This window comes from Zea mays, chromosome 4 (genome assembly GCF_902167145.1).
Source record: "Zea mays cultivar B73 chromosome 4, Zm-B73-REFERENCE-NAM-5.0, whole genome shotgun sequence".
Lineage (NCBI taxonomy): Eukaryota > Viridiplantae > Streptophyta > Magnoliopsida > Poales > Poaceae > Zea > Zea mays.
This window is the reverse complement of record NC_050099.1, coordinates 222,042,357-222,059,924: the sequence shown is the minus strand read 5'-3', so window position 1 is coordinate 222,059,924 and position 17,568 is coordinate 222,042,357.

Below are 17,568 nucleotides of genomic sequence, written 5' to 3'. Positions count from 1 at the left end.
AGCCGCAGCCTGGGCAAATACGCGGAAGCATGGGTACGCGCTCTTTTTTATTTAGGTATATAACTTTCGATTAGACATGATTTCTAACCATCTCGTTGGTTTTCTCGCAGTCGGCGGCACATGGTGGCGCGCCTTGCTCCACGTTCTCGGCATATGCCATGGCCCACAAGGGGAAGGCGACGTCCGACGTCACCTACAACCCGGATGACGGGCCCGAGGCGTACACCAACCCCGCCATCCACAGCCGACTCAGTGAGTACACCGCCATGGCCAAGGAGGTCCATGGGCCAGATTACGATCCGAGGACCGAGGACATCGACGGAGATGTCCTCATGAGGGTCGGAGGAGGCAAGAGGCATGGGCGGTACTGGATTGCCGACGGGGCAATCGACTCGTCCTCCACTCCCACTCTCTCTCAGGTGCGAGCAAGGAGCACGAGCGCGAGCCCAGCCATACGACCTCGGCAGGACACCTCACAGCATCGTATCCAGCAACTCCAGGTTATTCCTTATCTATTCATCGTTCATTGATTTTTATATAGCTTCTCTTTGCATTATCGTAACATTAGGGCGAAATATTACAGACTCAGCTAGATGATGAGAGGAGGCAACGTGAGGAGCTAGAGAAGAGGATGGCGGAGATGTTCGCGTACATGCAGAGCCTTGGTGCCGCACAGGGTCATGCTCCACCACCTCCGTTGTTCCCTGTAGCTGACCCTACAGAGTTCACTACTCCTGTGAGTATCAAAATTTTAGTACTGCATGATATATATTCATATGTTCTCACACATACAATCTCTTCTCTGTGCAGGGTCAATCGGCGGCGTCGAACAACCCTCATGCTTCGTCCAGCCCTTCGCCGAACCAGTCCAGATGCCCACCTCGTTGATGATTTGTTTTGTGATGATCCAGACTTACCTTTATGAGTGTTGGTGATGTTAGTTACACTTTATCTTGTGAGATACTTGGTGATGTTAGTGATGATGCAGACTTGTATCTGTTTTGTGATGATCCTGACTTTAGTGAGACTTGTGATCTGTTTTGTGAGACTTTGTGATATATATGGTGTTGATGATAAATGTGTTCATTCTGTGATGTGCTTGATATATAATGTGATGTGAATGATATATATCTTTTGTTTGTTTGGATGGAACAACAAAAGCAAATAAAAAAGGGACATCCTGGTCACTTTGCCGAGTGTTACACTCGGCAAAGGGTGGCTTTGCCGAGTGCTATGACCATGGCACTCGGCAAAGAAGGAAACCTGGGAACCGGTAAAGACATCTTTGTCGAGTGCTGACAGTGGCACTCGGCAAAGAAGGAAACCTGGGAACCGACAAAGACATCTTTGCCGAGTGCTTTTGCCAAGACACTCGGCAAAGATACTGGCAAAGGGGCCCACTGGAGGGTTCTTTGCCGAGTGCCAGGCCACCAGACACTCGGCAAAGAAACCTCCTTTGCCGAGTGCCACTAGGGCTCTCGGCACAGGGACTGGCTGTGGGGTCCACTGGACCAGTCTTTGCCGAGTGTCGCCGTAGGCACTCGGCAAAGGATCCGTCACCGTTGCTTGGCGCCGTGACGGTGACTTTTTTTTGCCGAGTGCCAATTGGCACTCGGCAAAGACTTTGCCGAGTGCCCGACAAAAAGTACTCGGCAAAGAAGCTGTTGCCGATGTACAGTTCGTCGAGCGTTCTTTGCCGAGTGTTACACTCGGCAAAGGCTTTGCCGAGTGTAAAATAGCCTTTGCCGTGTGTTTAGAACACACGGCAAAGGAGCTGATTCCGGTAGTGCTTCCCTATCTGTAAGGTATACCCATTCGAGCTCGCCATTATTTCTGTTTTTTTTCACGTGGTATAGTTCAAATTATGGCACCAGTTCGCCGGGTCGCTACTCACCGGTGAGAAGCTCTGCCGCGAAATCCCGTTCACCACCGCTGTCGGCCAGGGTGAGGAAGAAGATGGCCGGTGGCGGTTGGATCTAAATCAGACGGTAGAGATTAGATCAGGGATTTCCCCTTCGTTTCATTAAAACAGCGTCGTCCGATCGAGATCTTCTGGCCGAGTAAAGCCCACATGTAGCTAGTCGTGGCAAATATTCTAAAGAGCCCCTACTCTATATAGTAATCAACCCGCAGTCCTATGGAGTTTTAAGACCGTTACAACTAGGTCTAGATTCTTTAAAAGCAGGCCCTAAATTTAGTTGAAATAGGATCTACAGTCTAGGAATTTTTAATTTTTCTATAGATTAAATCTGAATTCAAATTTTTAGTACAAAAAAATTTAGTGAACTTAAATAAATCATAACTTTCATGTGTTAACTTCGATTGGACCCGTTCAAGTTTCGTTAGCTTCATAATGAAATTTCATATACAGTAACATCCTTAATTGTATCATATCACATACTTTATAATTAGATATTTGTTTATCCTATGGTTACTAGATTTATCTTACTTAATCCATCCATAAATATAATCTGATCTCTAATCAAGTTATAATTTAGAATAAAGTTGAATTAGTTATTTCTTTAATAACTTTTCTCATATGATTTACATTAATAAACATAGAATTTAGTTGGTATCATTTAATCATGGTAATCTTCCACAAACCATATCTTTTAACCATAACTCTAATTTTAGTGCTTCTTGAACCGGCGATCTCGTAGCAACGCGTAGAATATTCTTGCGCTGTTTGTTCGCATGTTTGGTTTACTTTATTTTTATGTACTCCTTGTCTATTTGTATGTATTGCTACGAGTAGCAGCGAGGTTACGAGTCACTCGAAGACCAATTTGGTGAAGTACCTGGGATCTCAAGTCTAAGGCAAGTTGTGCCCTTGATCACTCTTCTTTACCTAATAATGTTCCTGTTAATCACTGTGATATGCTCAGGTTAATTTGATGGGATCTAATAGGTTTCCCTAGTACTGTTTGTCCCACACCTTGCAAACAAAAGGAGTATTGGGTAGATTTGATATTGCTCTACCTGGTTTTGGGAAATTAATGTTATATTATCATCATGTTTGACTATTATTGCTGGTTTATTATTGTTCATGACAAGATCATTGTGTTAATTGGAACATGGAGCAACCACTCGGGAAAATAGTGCTACCACAAGGGTGGTATGGGACGCCCTTGGCTGACTAATTAGGAAAGCTAGTGGAGGACTACCTTACCCGAAAGGGGCAAGGGCGGTAGAGGAGCTGTGATATAGGGAGGTTCTCGGGGCGATCATGCTGCGATGGCTTTTCGGACGAGGGATTCCTATATCGTCCTTCTCAAAAACCGTAGCGGTTTTCTGAAGCTAGTGGAACTTTGTAAAGGCCTCGTAGTGCTACCCTGCCTCGTCTCCTCGGTAGAGATGTATGAGATTCATGAACCTGTGGCAAATGGGTAACACGACTTGTCGGTAAAGATGCGCAGCCTCTGCAGAGTGTAAAATTTGTATATCAGCCGTGCTCACGGTCATGAGCGGTTCGGACCCTCGCATGAGTAATTTATGAAACTAAACTTAATTTGTCATATGCATTGCATTGTGAGTGTTATTATTAATTGTAATCTCTTTTATATTTGGGTTGTTATCAACTTATAGTTAGTAACTGCTAATAAAACTTTGACCAACTTTAAAAGAAATGCTCAACTTTAACCAGCTTCTTTGGTAAGCCTTACACTTCACATTATTCCCCACAACTTGTTGAGCGATGAACGTATGTGAGATCACCCTTGTTGTACTCACATCCTCCCATGTCAAAAAAACGTACCAAAGGATGAGGAGCATGAAGGATGTCGCGATGAGTTCGTAAGAGGTCTAGGCCGTCGTTTCCCAGTCAACTATGGTTGCTGGATCGTCGTCTTAGTATGATGTAATTATTTAGTTATTTTGTACAAAACTCCTATTATATAGTAAAGATGTGACATTTGTTTCTGTACCATGAGTCATCATAAGTGTGAGACTTGATACTAACACACATTTGAGACACACCCGGGTTTGCCCCATAAATCCGGGTGTGACACTAAGGCATTGAGGAAAGCAACACCTCAAAAGAAGACATTATGAAGATCACAAGTGAAGATAAAGAAGTATCAAGCAAAGTCCAAGAAACGAACAAAACTGTTGTCACTGGCGGACTGTCCGGTGCCACACGTCTGACTGTCCGGTTCATCAGGGAACTGTAGCCCAACGACTAGTTCCTGGTGGCACTGTGGAGGAGGGACCAGACTGTCCGGTGCCACACCAGACTGTCCGGTGCAAAGGATGATAGCACCAACGGTCATCTGACAGATCCAACGGCTAGTGGCGCACCAAACAGGGCACCGAACTGTTCAATGCCCACCACCGGACTGTCCGGTGTGCCGCAAAGGCTGCAGCTTTTCCTCCAATGGCTATAATTGAGTTTGGGCATATATATACTTCACCCAACTGGCCATTTCAAGGTGTGGAAGACCAAGCAACATAACAAGGCATAGTATAGACATTTCCCAGTGCTCATACACCCAAGTGCTTAATAGAATCACTCGATGATTAGGGTAGGTGCTTTGCGAAGTGCTTAGGTTAATTAGACCACATTAGCGCTTGCTCTAGGTGAACCCTAGTTAGTGGAGTGAGTTTATAAAAACCACACAACCCCACGGCTCTTGCGTGAGCCGTTGTAATTGTACCGAGTGGGGTGAGAGTCTTGTGAGACCGTGACAACCGAGTTTGTGTCATAGTCGCCACCGTGTACCGGAGGGAACGAGGCCCGTCGCGTGGGCTACCCTTTGCGTAAGGGCACCAACAAGGATTGGTCGTAACCTTGCGTGGTTCTGGATATCTCGGTAAAAATACCGGCGTCATCCACGAGAGTTTGCATCTTTACCTTGCTCTTTACCTTCTGCATTTATATTAAGCATTTAAGTTTCAACCTTGTCTTTATAGTTAGATATTATAGGATTGAAACCTAGCCATTGTGGTAAAGATAGCAACACTTAGACAAAACCGAGTTTACACATTCTAGATTATTTATCTGCATAGGTTTTGCTCTAGGGATTTAATTGTGGTCTAGTTTAGAGAAAGTTTTAGAAGTCCTAATTCACCCCCTCTTAGGCGTCACCGTTTCCTATAATTGGTATCAGAACCTGGTTTGGCTCATTTGAATCGCTTTAGCTTCACCTCTAAAAGAGTCGACGCTTTTTAGAGAAAGGGTATGGATACCCATAGGCCACCACACTTCGACGACACTAACTTCCCATATTGTAGTGTTAGAATGGCTTGTTACCTAGAGGCCATTGATCTAGGTATTTGGAGAGTCACTCGTGACAGAATGAAACCACCAAAGAATCCTGAGAAACCCACCATGAGTGAGGAAAAAGAAATTTATTTAAATGCTAGAGCCAAAAATTGCTTGTATGAATCTCTTAACATGGATAATTTTAATCAAGTTTTACTTTAAAAACTGCTAATGAGATTTGGCTAAAATTGCATGAGCTCCATGACGGCACATCCAATGTCCGTGAGCAAAAACATTGCCTAGTCTTAAATGAGTATAATTCTTTTGCTATGAAGAAAAATGAGCTTGTTAGAGATATGTATTCTCGTTTGAATCTAATCATCAATGAGCTCAATTCTATTGGCATTAATAAGCTAGGTGATGTGGACATGGTGAAAGGGAAATGTGCCCTTAGGCAATTTCTATAAATGTTTTGGTGATTAAGATGCCCAACACATATTGTTTTTAAGGTGATGTTACTAAGTGTTAAAGAGATGCAAATCAAGAATCAAGGTATGACTCTAGCCTTAGTGAATTGTTTTTGGTACTAACATTTTCCTCTAAGTGCAAGGAACCATATCAAAGCAAATGAGATTGGATTGGAGAAGTTTGGCTAAGTCCAGCCAGACTTGCACTAGCCTTCGGTGCACCGGACTGTCCGGTGTGCACCGAACAGTGTCCGGTGCCCAGGCTAGCTCAGTTGTGAACTCGCTGCTCTCAGGAATCAGCAAGGGAGCTGCCACTAAAATTCACCGGACTATCCGGTGAGCCAACAGCGCCCACGCCAACGGTCGACAGCGTGATCAACGGGCGACGCGTGGCCAGAGCCAACGGTCACCAGGGCGCACCGGACTGTCCGGTGTGCCAAGGGGACCAAGGGCTCAATGGTCGGCTTCGCTAGAAAAGGAATGAAATCGAGCACTGTTCATGTCCGGTGGTGCACCGGACTGTTCGGTGCGCCAACCGACAGAAGGAAAGAATTGCCTACCAAATGGAGATGCAACGGCTCCTAGCTGCCTTGGGGCTATAAAAGGGACCCCTAGGCACATGGAGCACTACACCAAGCCTCCATTGAACATCCTAATATGCCTAGACTCCACAAGCACGCATCCGGATCATTGTGATTGAGATTTGAGCACTTGTCAAGTTGTGAACTCGTTGCGTTGTGTTTTGTGTGCTCGTGTCTTGACTTGTGTGCGTGACTTTGCTGCGACTCTAGCTTTTGTGTGTGTTTCTTTCCCTCACTTACTCTTGTGGTTTTCATTGAGATCAATATTGTAAGGGTGAGAGACTCCAACTTGTGGAGATTCCTCGCAAAGGAAAAACATATGCTAAGGAAGAAAGCCGTGGTATTCAAGTGGATCATTGGATAGCTTGAAAGGGGTTGAGTGCAACCCTCGTCCATTGGGACGCCACAACGTGGAAGTAGGCAAGTGTTCTACTTGGCCGAACCACAGGATAAAAATCACTGTGCCACTTGTTGCTATTCTTGTGCGATCTTCTACTCACTTGATAATTGCTTTAAGTTTAATACTCACTTTGTGAAGAGAAATTAAGTGAAGAAGTCACCTTTCTCTCTTGTCATAACATCTTGGTTTGATTTCACTAACATTTCATAAACCAAGTTTGTGGGATTTAAGTTGAAATTTACAGGATCACCTATTCACCCCCTCTAGGTGCTCTCACATTGTGAGGAAGATTATCTCGCTACTACCACAACAAAAATATGGGAGCATCATCACCATTCTTCACAACATGGAGGACTTGAGTCAAATGACCCCAACCATTGTGATTGGGAAAATTGCGGCATTTGAAATGTCACGAAAAATGGGTCGACAAGAGGAGCCGACTCCTTCAAGACCATATGCATTTGCATGTGATGAAAGAAAAGGCAAAAAGAAGGCTCCCACTCCAAGTTCCTTAAGTGATGAAGAGGAAGAAGAAGAAAGTGATGATGATGAAGATAATCAACCATCAACATCATCTTCCGAGGATGAAGAAACAATCCGACGCGTCGGAAAGGTAATGTGGATGATCCGCAAGATTAATCTAATGGGTGTGCCCTTCTAGGTCGAGGATCTTCTCTTTAACATTGACAGGAAAAAGCAAAGAAAGAGATGATGCTTCGCATGCGGGGAGAAGGGTCACTTCAGGGACAACTGTCCAAATATGGCCAAACCCACAAAGGGGAGGAGCAAAGGCAAGGCGCTTACAAGTGTCAAAACTTGGGATAACTCTTCAAGCGAAGATGAACCTCCAAGGACGCGCAGCCACCGATCCTCATCACGCTCATCACATTCATCACGCAAGTGCCTTATGGCAAGAGGTAAAATGAGTATTCCATCGTCTAGTGATGATAGCAGCAATGATGATGAAAGTGAGGGAAAGCCCTCCATAGATGAGCTTGCGGAAGCCGTAAAAAAATTTTAGGGTGTATGCACTAAACAAAAGGCTCAACTTAAAACTTTCAAAAATAAGTTTATTAGCTCTCAAAATGATTATAAATGTTTACTAGAAAAATTTGAAACATTTGCAAATCTAAATTATGTGCTATCAACTAAAATTGAGCAATTAGAGTCTAGTGCCCCATCCTCACCTACCGATGATGGCCTTATTAAAAAGAATGAAAAACTTAAGGCTAAGTTAGCTAGCTCTCAAGAAGCCATAGAAAATTTGCTAGGGAAAATGTAAATTCTTAGCATACATAATAATGAGCTAACCACTAAGCTAGAAAACATCGGTAGCACCCCGGGAGTATCTTTGGTTGGAATACCTGAAATTATTAAGAAAGATGCTTCTACTTCTTGCTTTGACTTAATTGATGATTCTAACCCCTGCAATCAAGTTCTTGTTAAGAATGTTGTTATAGAAACATGTTCGGATGAGATTGCAATGGAAAATAAGCAATTAAAGCAAAGGTGGCTCGCCTTGGCAAGACTTTGTATGACAAGAAAGGCAAAGCCAAACAAATCCAACCTCCTCAGGATAACACCACTGCGGGAGTTAACAAGCATGTAGAGGGAGAAACTATGATTTGTAGGCTATGCCACATGGAATGCCACAAGTCTTACCAATGCAAGGTGAAGACCGGGGATAAGCAAAGCTCAAGCAAAAGCCAACAAGCAAAATATCCAACACCTACAACAATAAGGTGGATAAAAAGGTTGCTACACCATACTTGATCAAAAAGAAAAATAATGGAAAGGTGATAGCAATCAAGGCCAACAAGCAAGCCAATAAAGGAAAAGGACCCAAACGCATATGGGTGCCAAAGGAAATTATTTCAACCATGAAAAACACCAAGAAGGTTTGGATCCCAAGAGGGATGTGAGAAGTCCGAAGGACTACGGGGAATTTGGAGACTTGGCAAAATTGGGATGTATATCATGGGATGCATCATATTGGATAAAGTCTATTGCCAAGTGGGTTAGTGAATACTTTGGACCTAAATTCCTCACCCATGACTAAGGTAACTAGATTTATTGTATTTCCTTTTTTAGATATGCGTATCTATCTTCCTGTATCTAGATTTTACCTTACATGCCTAGTTTTACATGTGATATTTACTTTTGATATTTAACTGCATGCATACTAGGTCAATCATATGGTAGTAATGCTCGCTTTCAATTTATATTCTTGAGCAAGCCTACATGGTTTAAATGTTTAGTTCAGCATGGCACATAGCTTATTCAACATTCCTAAGAAAATGATACATCAATTGGTATTTTCATATGACATATACTACATTTGACATACTACAAGTGGTGTAATACTTCAATTGGTACCATTTAACTAATATGTGCTAAAGCTCGGATTCTAGATGATCAACCCCCCTTGATATCAAAATCAAGTGCATGTCTCCTACAAGTATTCAAAACTTGTATGCACACTTACAGGGGGAAGTTACTCTATAATCTAAGTCTTTGAGACTAATACTTGTTTTCAAGTCTATTATATGTAGTAGTCTTATTGAAGGAAAATGGAGTCCCCAGAGAAAGACAATAAGCTTCTACTGCAAATCTACAAGTATTCTTATGTCTCACAAGACTACAATTAGTATCTTTGAGGCAACATTTGGTATCATTTACATGTCTTCTCCAATATTTGATTAGACCATATTTCATATCTTATACTTCCCATGTTGCTATAAATGCATATGATGTCAAAAATATCTGTTACCTATGCATAAGGGAAGTTAGTCTAATCAAATCATGTCTTGTTCTTTTATTTCTCACTTGCTTTTTCCTAAGTAGAAGATCTCTGTCAGGGGCAGTATTTCTTCGTCAAGGGGAGAAGTTCTTCCAAAAGGAGAACACTCGCTTAGGGGGAGTAATCTTTTAAGTGCTTAAATTCATAAATCTTTAAAAGAGATCAAGTCTTATTTGCTTCCTATATGCTTTTAATGTCTTCCTTTTCGGTGGTTGATGCCAAAGGGGGAGAAGTTTTAGGGACCAAAGCAATGAAATGATATCAAACACCAAACACCACCAAATTAAAATTTTAATCTTGCAAGTGGTTTTGGTCTTTTGGTCTAAAATAGGAAGTAAGTGAATTATGGAGTTAGGGGGAGGCTTAAGTCCATAATCTCACATTGTGGGGAGATTCATGCATCCTAGCAAGTAGATTGTATATTTCCATTCAAATGTTTGTTATAATTTGCTTGCTTTGGTTGTGTTGTCATTAATCACCAAAAGTGGGAGATTGTAAGGAAAATGGACCCCAGGCCATTTGGCTCAAAAGGTTTTGGTGTTTGATGATCAACATAACCTGTGGACTAATATGTTTGCTAGTGTTTATGATTGTAGTTCACAGGATGCTAAAGTGACTTGGACTAAGGCATTAAGGAAAGAAACACCTTAAAAGAAGACATTATGAAGATCACAAGTGAAGATAAACAAGTATCAAGCAAAGTCCAAGAAACAAAGAAAGGTGTTGTAACTGGCAGACTGTCCGGTCGAGGGCACCGGACTATCCGGTGCACCAGGGAACAGTAGACCAATGGCTAGTTCCTGGTGGCACTGTGGAGGACCCAGAATGTCCAGTGCCCGATCGGACTGTCCGGTGCAAAGGCTGATAGCGTCAATGGTCATCTGACAGATCCAACGGCTAGTGGCGCACCGGACAGGGCACCGGATTGCGGTGCCCACCACTGGACTGTCCGGTGTGCTGCAGAGGCTATAACTTTTCCTCCAATGGCTATAATTGAGTTGGGACCTATATATACTTCACCTAACTGGCTATTTCAAGGTGTAGGAGCCCAAGCAACATACCAAGGCATAGTATAGACATTTCCAAGTGCTCATATACCCAAGCACTTAATGGAATCACTCGGTGATTAGCGTAGGTGCTTTGCGAAGTGCTTCGGTTAGTTAGACCGCATTAGCTCTTGCTCTAGGCGAACCCTAGTTAGTTGAGTGAGTTTAGAAAAACCACACAACCCCTTAGCTCTTGCGTGAGCCGTTGTAATTGTACCGAGTGGGGTGAGAGTCTTGCAAGACCGTGACATCCGAGTTTGTGTCACGGCCGCCACCCTGTACTGGAGGGAACGAGGCCCGCGACGTTTCAGCCGGAAGCTCGATAGTGGAGATGGCGGGGAGCGTCCGAGAGGAGCCGGAAGCGGAGCACCACTTGATTGTGGAGATGACCCGCGGCTCTCTACGAAGTTACTCGACCATGGTTCTTGGCCCTCGTGTGGTCTAAACTTTGGGTAGGGGCACCAACAAGGATTGGTCGGAACCTTGCGTGGTTCCGGATACCTCGGTAAAAATACTGGCGTCATCCACGAGAGTTTGCATGTCTACCTTTCTCTTTACCTTCCTATAATACCCAATTTGTAAGTAATAAGAAAAGGGTTGATCTCATTGCATGTTTTGCCATCTACATAATAGAACATGGGAGTACCCATATTTAAGTGAACAATTAACTAATAAATACTTTATGCATCATGTTGGAGTTTATGTGTTTGTGCATCTATAAATAATAATAACATTAATAAAAATATATTAGTGTTCAGATTGGGATTTAAGACCAAACTTACCACTTAGAAAATAAAAAGAAACAAATGATATAAAAAATAAGGGAAGCACTATATAAATATAAAGAACAGATATATAAATAAAATAAATGCACCTGTTCATACTGGTACTTGAATTTGAGCATTTCATCTAAGCATGAACTTCACAACTCAAATTTGAGATTTAAAAATAAAAGGAAAAGAAAACCAAAAAAGAAAAGAAAAAGAAAAGAGATCTAACCTAGCTAGGCTGGCTAACCTCGCTTTTGGCCCAGGGAACTGTTGCCTCGCGCGCTCAGCCCAACTCAGGGGCTTGGCGCCGACACCGCGGTCCCACCAGGTAGTCGCCGACCTCCTCGCCGATTTCGTTCAATGACTGGGTCACTGCGAGGTGAGGCGCGCTCGCCTATTCTTCTACGCACGCTTGCCTGGCCAGTGGCCCACTGAACCGCGGACCCTGCACGTCATGTGGGCGCTATTGTTCTTCTCTCCACACCGAATGACGCCGATAACAGTGCAACCACGAGTGCTATCATGGCTCTGGCTTTGGTAATTAGCTCTATAGACTTAGTGCTTAGCAACCCTACCTGAAAGATGGGCAAGAGGTGGCGTTAGTGGTTTGGTGGCAGCTCACATTAACATGGAGTGGTAGTCTTGGCTAAGTTACCTCACCTAGAGGGCCATCAATACTGACGTGGAACCTTAGCGGGTGGCTTTGTACTAAAGGTATTTTGTGAAAGCCTCATAATGGATCCCTAGCCATTCACCTTGGCTGTTTACGGGTCCGATCAACCCAGGCTAGATAGGATACATGGCTTGTGGGTAAAGTTGTACCACCTCTAGAGAGTGTAAAATTGATATGTCAGTCGTGCTCACGGTTAAGAGCAACCTGGACCCTCACATGATAATTGAACTTAAAGATGGACAATAAATCGAGATCTGATGATCTGCCATCGGTTTGAAGTGGTTCCACTTAAGTGCTTTTGATATACTCTTATACCTTTGTTTAATTGGGATACTTGGGATACACACTTATTAAGAAGATAGGTGTTGCTAATAAAATATTGACTAACTAAAATGCTTACCGCTTATCCATAGTGTACCTTATTAACTTGCATTAATTTTCCCCCACTTGCTGAGCCCCGACCATAAGTGAGCTCCCCATGCTAATATTTTGATCAGAGGGTGATGCTGGAGACTTCGCTGATGACGATGATGAGTTTTAAGTCTAACGATGCGCCAGTCACCTTCCTGTGGAAGAGTGCCCATATTTTAATTCGGTCCTACTTTGATGTTGATACTTGTTAAAGATACAATGATTCAGATGATGTAATAAAGTACTCTACTCTCTTTACGCCTTTATTGCATTGTCTTTTGATATATTACACTTGTGACATCAACATATGTGTGGGAAATGGATCCTGGCCCACATATGCTATGCATTCGGTTTTGCCCCTAGAACCGGGTGTGACAAGAAACACATGCCACTACAAGGGTCGAATGGGACGCCCTTGGCTGACTAACTATGAAAGCTAGTGGAGGACTACCTTACCCGATAGGGGCAAGGACAGTAGGGGAGTAGGCATGTAGGGAGGTTCCCGGGTTGATTTTGCTGCGATGACGGTCAGACGGGGGATTCCTGCATTGCTCTTCCTAGAACTGTAGCGGGTTTTCTAAAGCTAGTAGAACTTTGTAAAGGCCTCGTAGTGGATCCCTAGCCATTCACCTCGGAAGTGTCTAAGGGCCTTGCAAACCCTGGTGACATGGGATACATGACTTGTGGGTACAGGGTACAACCTCTGCAGAGTGTAAAACTGGTATACTAGCTGTGCTCGCGGTCATGAGCAGCTTAGGATTCTCGCATGATTAAATTATGGAACTAAATTCAATTTGTCATTTGCATTGCATGGGATTTAGTATTAATTTTGTTCTATTATTATTATGGTTTGGTATTTACTTACATTTAGTAACTGCTAATAAAAATTTGACCAACTTATTAAAAGCAATGCTCAGCTTTAACCCCTATTATTGATCAGCCTTACACATCACATGAACTCCCACCTTTGGTGAGTTCATGCACATTATTCCCCACAACTTGTTGAGCGATGATCATATGTGAGCTCACCCTTGCTGTCTCACACCCCACAGGTCAAGAACAGGTACCATAGGCTGAGGCGCATGGAGGATGCTGCGATGTGTTCGTGAGAGGTCTAGTCCGTCGTCTCCTAGTCAACTTTGGGTTGCTGGATCGTTATCTCCTTACGATGTAATTATTTATTTATTTTGTACAGAATTCCTATTATATAGTAAAGTTGTAACATTCATTTTTGTATCATGATTCATCATATGTGTGAGACTTGGTCCCAGCACACCTGGTGATTATGTTCGCGCCCGGGTCTTGGTGTCCCGAAACCAGGGTGTGACAAAAATCACAGTCACCGGAGTTCGTATGACTGGAATATTGGTCTGGCAGGTCTTAGGTGAGCTGGACAGCATGATGGATGAGCAGTTGAATATTTGGGTGAACGGATGATCAATGAATAGTAACGATGAACGATCTCATGAATGATGAATAATGACTATGAACGATCCGATGAACGATGAATAGTCCGTATGAACGAACGATGAACGATGAATAGTGACTACGAACGATCCAATGAACGGTGAATAGTGACTATGAACGATCCGATGAATGGTGAATAGTGACTATGAACGAACGATGAACAATTCGTATGAACAAACGATGAACGATGAATAGTTCGTATGAACGAACGATGAACGATGAATAGGGATTATGAACGAACGATCGAATGATCGGACGAACAAACGATCAGAATTTTGGCAGAACGGCTGAACAAAGATTATTTGGACGAACAAACGGACGAATGATCGAACGATCAAATGATCGGACGAACGAACGAGCCATGAACGATCGGACAAACGATCGAACGATCGGACGAACGAACGAACAAACTATGAACATGTGGACAAACGATCAAACGAACGACCGAACGATCCTTGTGCTTGTGTGGGAGTGGGAGTGGGGGGGAGTGAGTTGTCATGAAATGGCTTGGGGTGGCTTGAGGGGAGGCCCTTGCCCCTCTATTTATAGGCAAGGTGGGGGGTTTAGGGGGAGGAGGCGAGGATTAGTGGAGGATGCGAGGATTAGTGGAAGATAAGCATGTATTAGTCATGTATAAGTGAAATTAGCTTGTAGAGCTCACAGTATGACACCGAAGGTGTATGTATACGTATGAGCATGAGGAAAATTATGAAGAAATATTTGTGGGGACTTTAAAAATGATTCTGAAGGTATTTCTCACGAGAAAAATATTTGGAGAAATATCGGTGGAATATTTGGGCAGTATTTCTAGAAAGAATTTGAGGGGGTCGCTGGGGAAATATTTGTAGGATATTTTGAGGAGGATTTTGGAGAGAATACATAACACTATATTTTATTTGTTGAGATCAACTCGCAAACAAATATTTTAAAATAAAATTTAAAATTCATTTTGAATTTTGAGCGAGTTTGAAAAAAATCCAGATTTGAATTTTTGGGGTGCTACAAAATGTCTTCCGGGTCTTCTAGGGGCAACGGTGTGGGAAATGAGAGACGAAAGGATGGAGGGAAGTTACCTCCAATATGATAACAGGAGAGAAGATTGGTCGAAGTGCATGCATGGTGAGGATTGCTTGGTGCAGATGTTCGTCGAGGGGGGATTGATGGAGGCCAGTGTTTCTTCAGATGTCCTTATGGATATGTAAATATTAATTATAATCTTTTGTTCTATATGATTTTGTTGTTGAGTGAAACTAACTGTAAACATTTATACAACATTCATTGGTTGAGGAGAATTGTGGGTTCACTCGTTGGGTAGATCCTCGTCCGATTTTTCCACATGTGGAATACATATCCTACCTGTAGAATAGTATATTTGATCTAGAGAGAGAAGTAAGAAATATAAATGAGGAGGAAGACGGAGACAACAACAATGGAGGTGGTTCACAGGTGCAAGTATGCTCAGATCCATATTGCTGCTAGCCTTGTCACAGCAAGAATGTTGGTCCTCCACCTTCTCCACCGCAGCCATAGCAGACAACAACAATGGGAGGATACTGTGGAGAAGGGTCCACACAATTTGGAATGTGGGAGCACTACTAGAAAACTCTTATGTATCAATTGCTTTAAGCGTGTTGATTTTCTTTATCAATTGCTTTTAGTCGTCTTCATCAATTGCTTTTAAAGTCCAATTTGAATCCATAATAAGTAGTTCATTACCAAATAACATTGTTCGACACTAAATAATACAAAATAAGAAGTTCATTACTACATAACATCATATAAGCACATAGACTGCTGAGTGCAATGGGGCCATTTGTCCTTGCGAAATGCATTAGGGTTCTCCTTTATTGCGTCCTTTGCACGACGTGCACGCTCAAGCTTCTTCTCCTTCTCCCTACATTCAGCAACACGCCTCATTTCCTGCTCGTCTACCCGTTGTTGCTCGGCCGCAAGCTCCTCTCGTCTTTTCTCTATCCTCTCTTTGTCCTCTGCATCCCACTTTTTAAGATTCTCCAACCACTTCTTGTATTTCTATGAGATTTCTGTGTCAATCCACTACTCAAAATCACAAAGCGGTGGATGAGTCTACAAAATATGCAATGATTAGTAAGCAGACAAAACATGCACCACTTCGAGTCTTCAAATTGTTAACATATTAAAAGATTATTCTCACCATTTAATTCATCCGGCGTTGAATAATCGTTGGCTCAAATGCATAGTTAGCACACATCCAATACCTCTGTCGATATGTGTCATGATCCTCAGACTTGTCAACCTTACAAGGATCACCATACAAACACATAGGCACTGGAACACCAATTGGCAAAGGCAGCGGGTCGAAGGCAGTTCCGGTCAAAGGACCCTTCCTAAATTTCGATAAGATCTATAAGAATCACAAATATAATAGACTCACAAATATAATTTAATACAACGCTTACCTTTGTTTAGTAGATTTACCGCACCTAGACATCCTACAAATCGATAATATGACAATAAAAAATGCTTCTAAAATGATATCCAAAACCTAACCCTTACCCTATTAATCATATATAACAAAACAGGAAAAAAGAGAGAACTTACCTTGATACAGAGTAACAATGGATCCAAGTAAATAATTTATGTTGATGTTTGTCGTTTCGAAGAATAGAAATGAGTACAAAAACTGACGGCCGAAAGGGCATATTTATAGGCACGTACCTCAGCGTCAAGATCTACGGCACCGAGGTACGTGCCACATCAGTTCCACCGTGGCCTGGATTCTTACCTATGCACGTCAAAAAAATTGGCGCCGACACACAGAACTTAGGCACCAATGATACTGACGCCAAACCAAGGATCCATTTTTTGAAATAAAACTTTAATGGACGTATTTGTGAAAGTAAAACCCTAAAAAGACTAAAATGCAAAAAAAGTTGGTACACTCGTACTACCACGACAGGCAATGGCATGCAGCCAAAACGATTCTAGGAGGAAAGCAACAATACTTAGAGGGTGTTTGGTTTATAGGGACTAATTTTTAGTCTCTACATTTTATTCCATTTTAGTTCCAAAATTGCCAAATATAGAAATTAAAACTTTATTTTAGTTTTTATATTTAACAATTTATAGACTAAAATGAAATAAAATAAAGAGACTAAACATTAGTCCGTAGAAACCAAACACCCCCTTACTTTTCGGATGTGCTGGTATGTGCAGACCACCGTTGGCAGCGCACGACCCAGAAGGGGCATCCACCTAGGGTCCACCATCATATCCACATTCCAAACGTCGTCACCTTTACCCGCGGCTCAGCACCAGATGCCTGCCGGTGACTTAACGGCCATGCCATGTCGTGAGCGAGTAGGAGCTCCTATCCTGGGTCCTGGCCATGCCGTGGGTGACCTCGTTTTGTCGCCTAGCCTAGGTGAAAAGGGGCACACGGACTGTTATGTGGAGCACGACGCTGGCAAGCACCCAAGCAGTGCAGACTGCAGGGTGGACCGGTGGATGAGAAACTCATCCGGGATTAGGGCTCATGGGCCATTGGGCCCGTCAGCGGGGCAGTTCACGTGGTTAGTAGAGCCGTTGCCAACTATTTTTTGAAGAGTAAAAATAATATATTAGATCTCTTAAGCGAACAAAATCGGTATGATTAATCACACTAATATATATAGATCAATCTAAAACGTGCATCTATTCATATAAATCAATCTATAACATGTATCTGATCGTGAGAAATCAATGTAGATTGAATAGAACCATGGTTTGGAACGG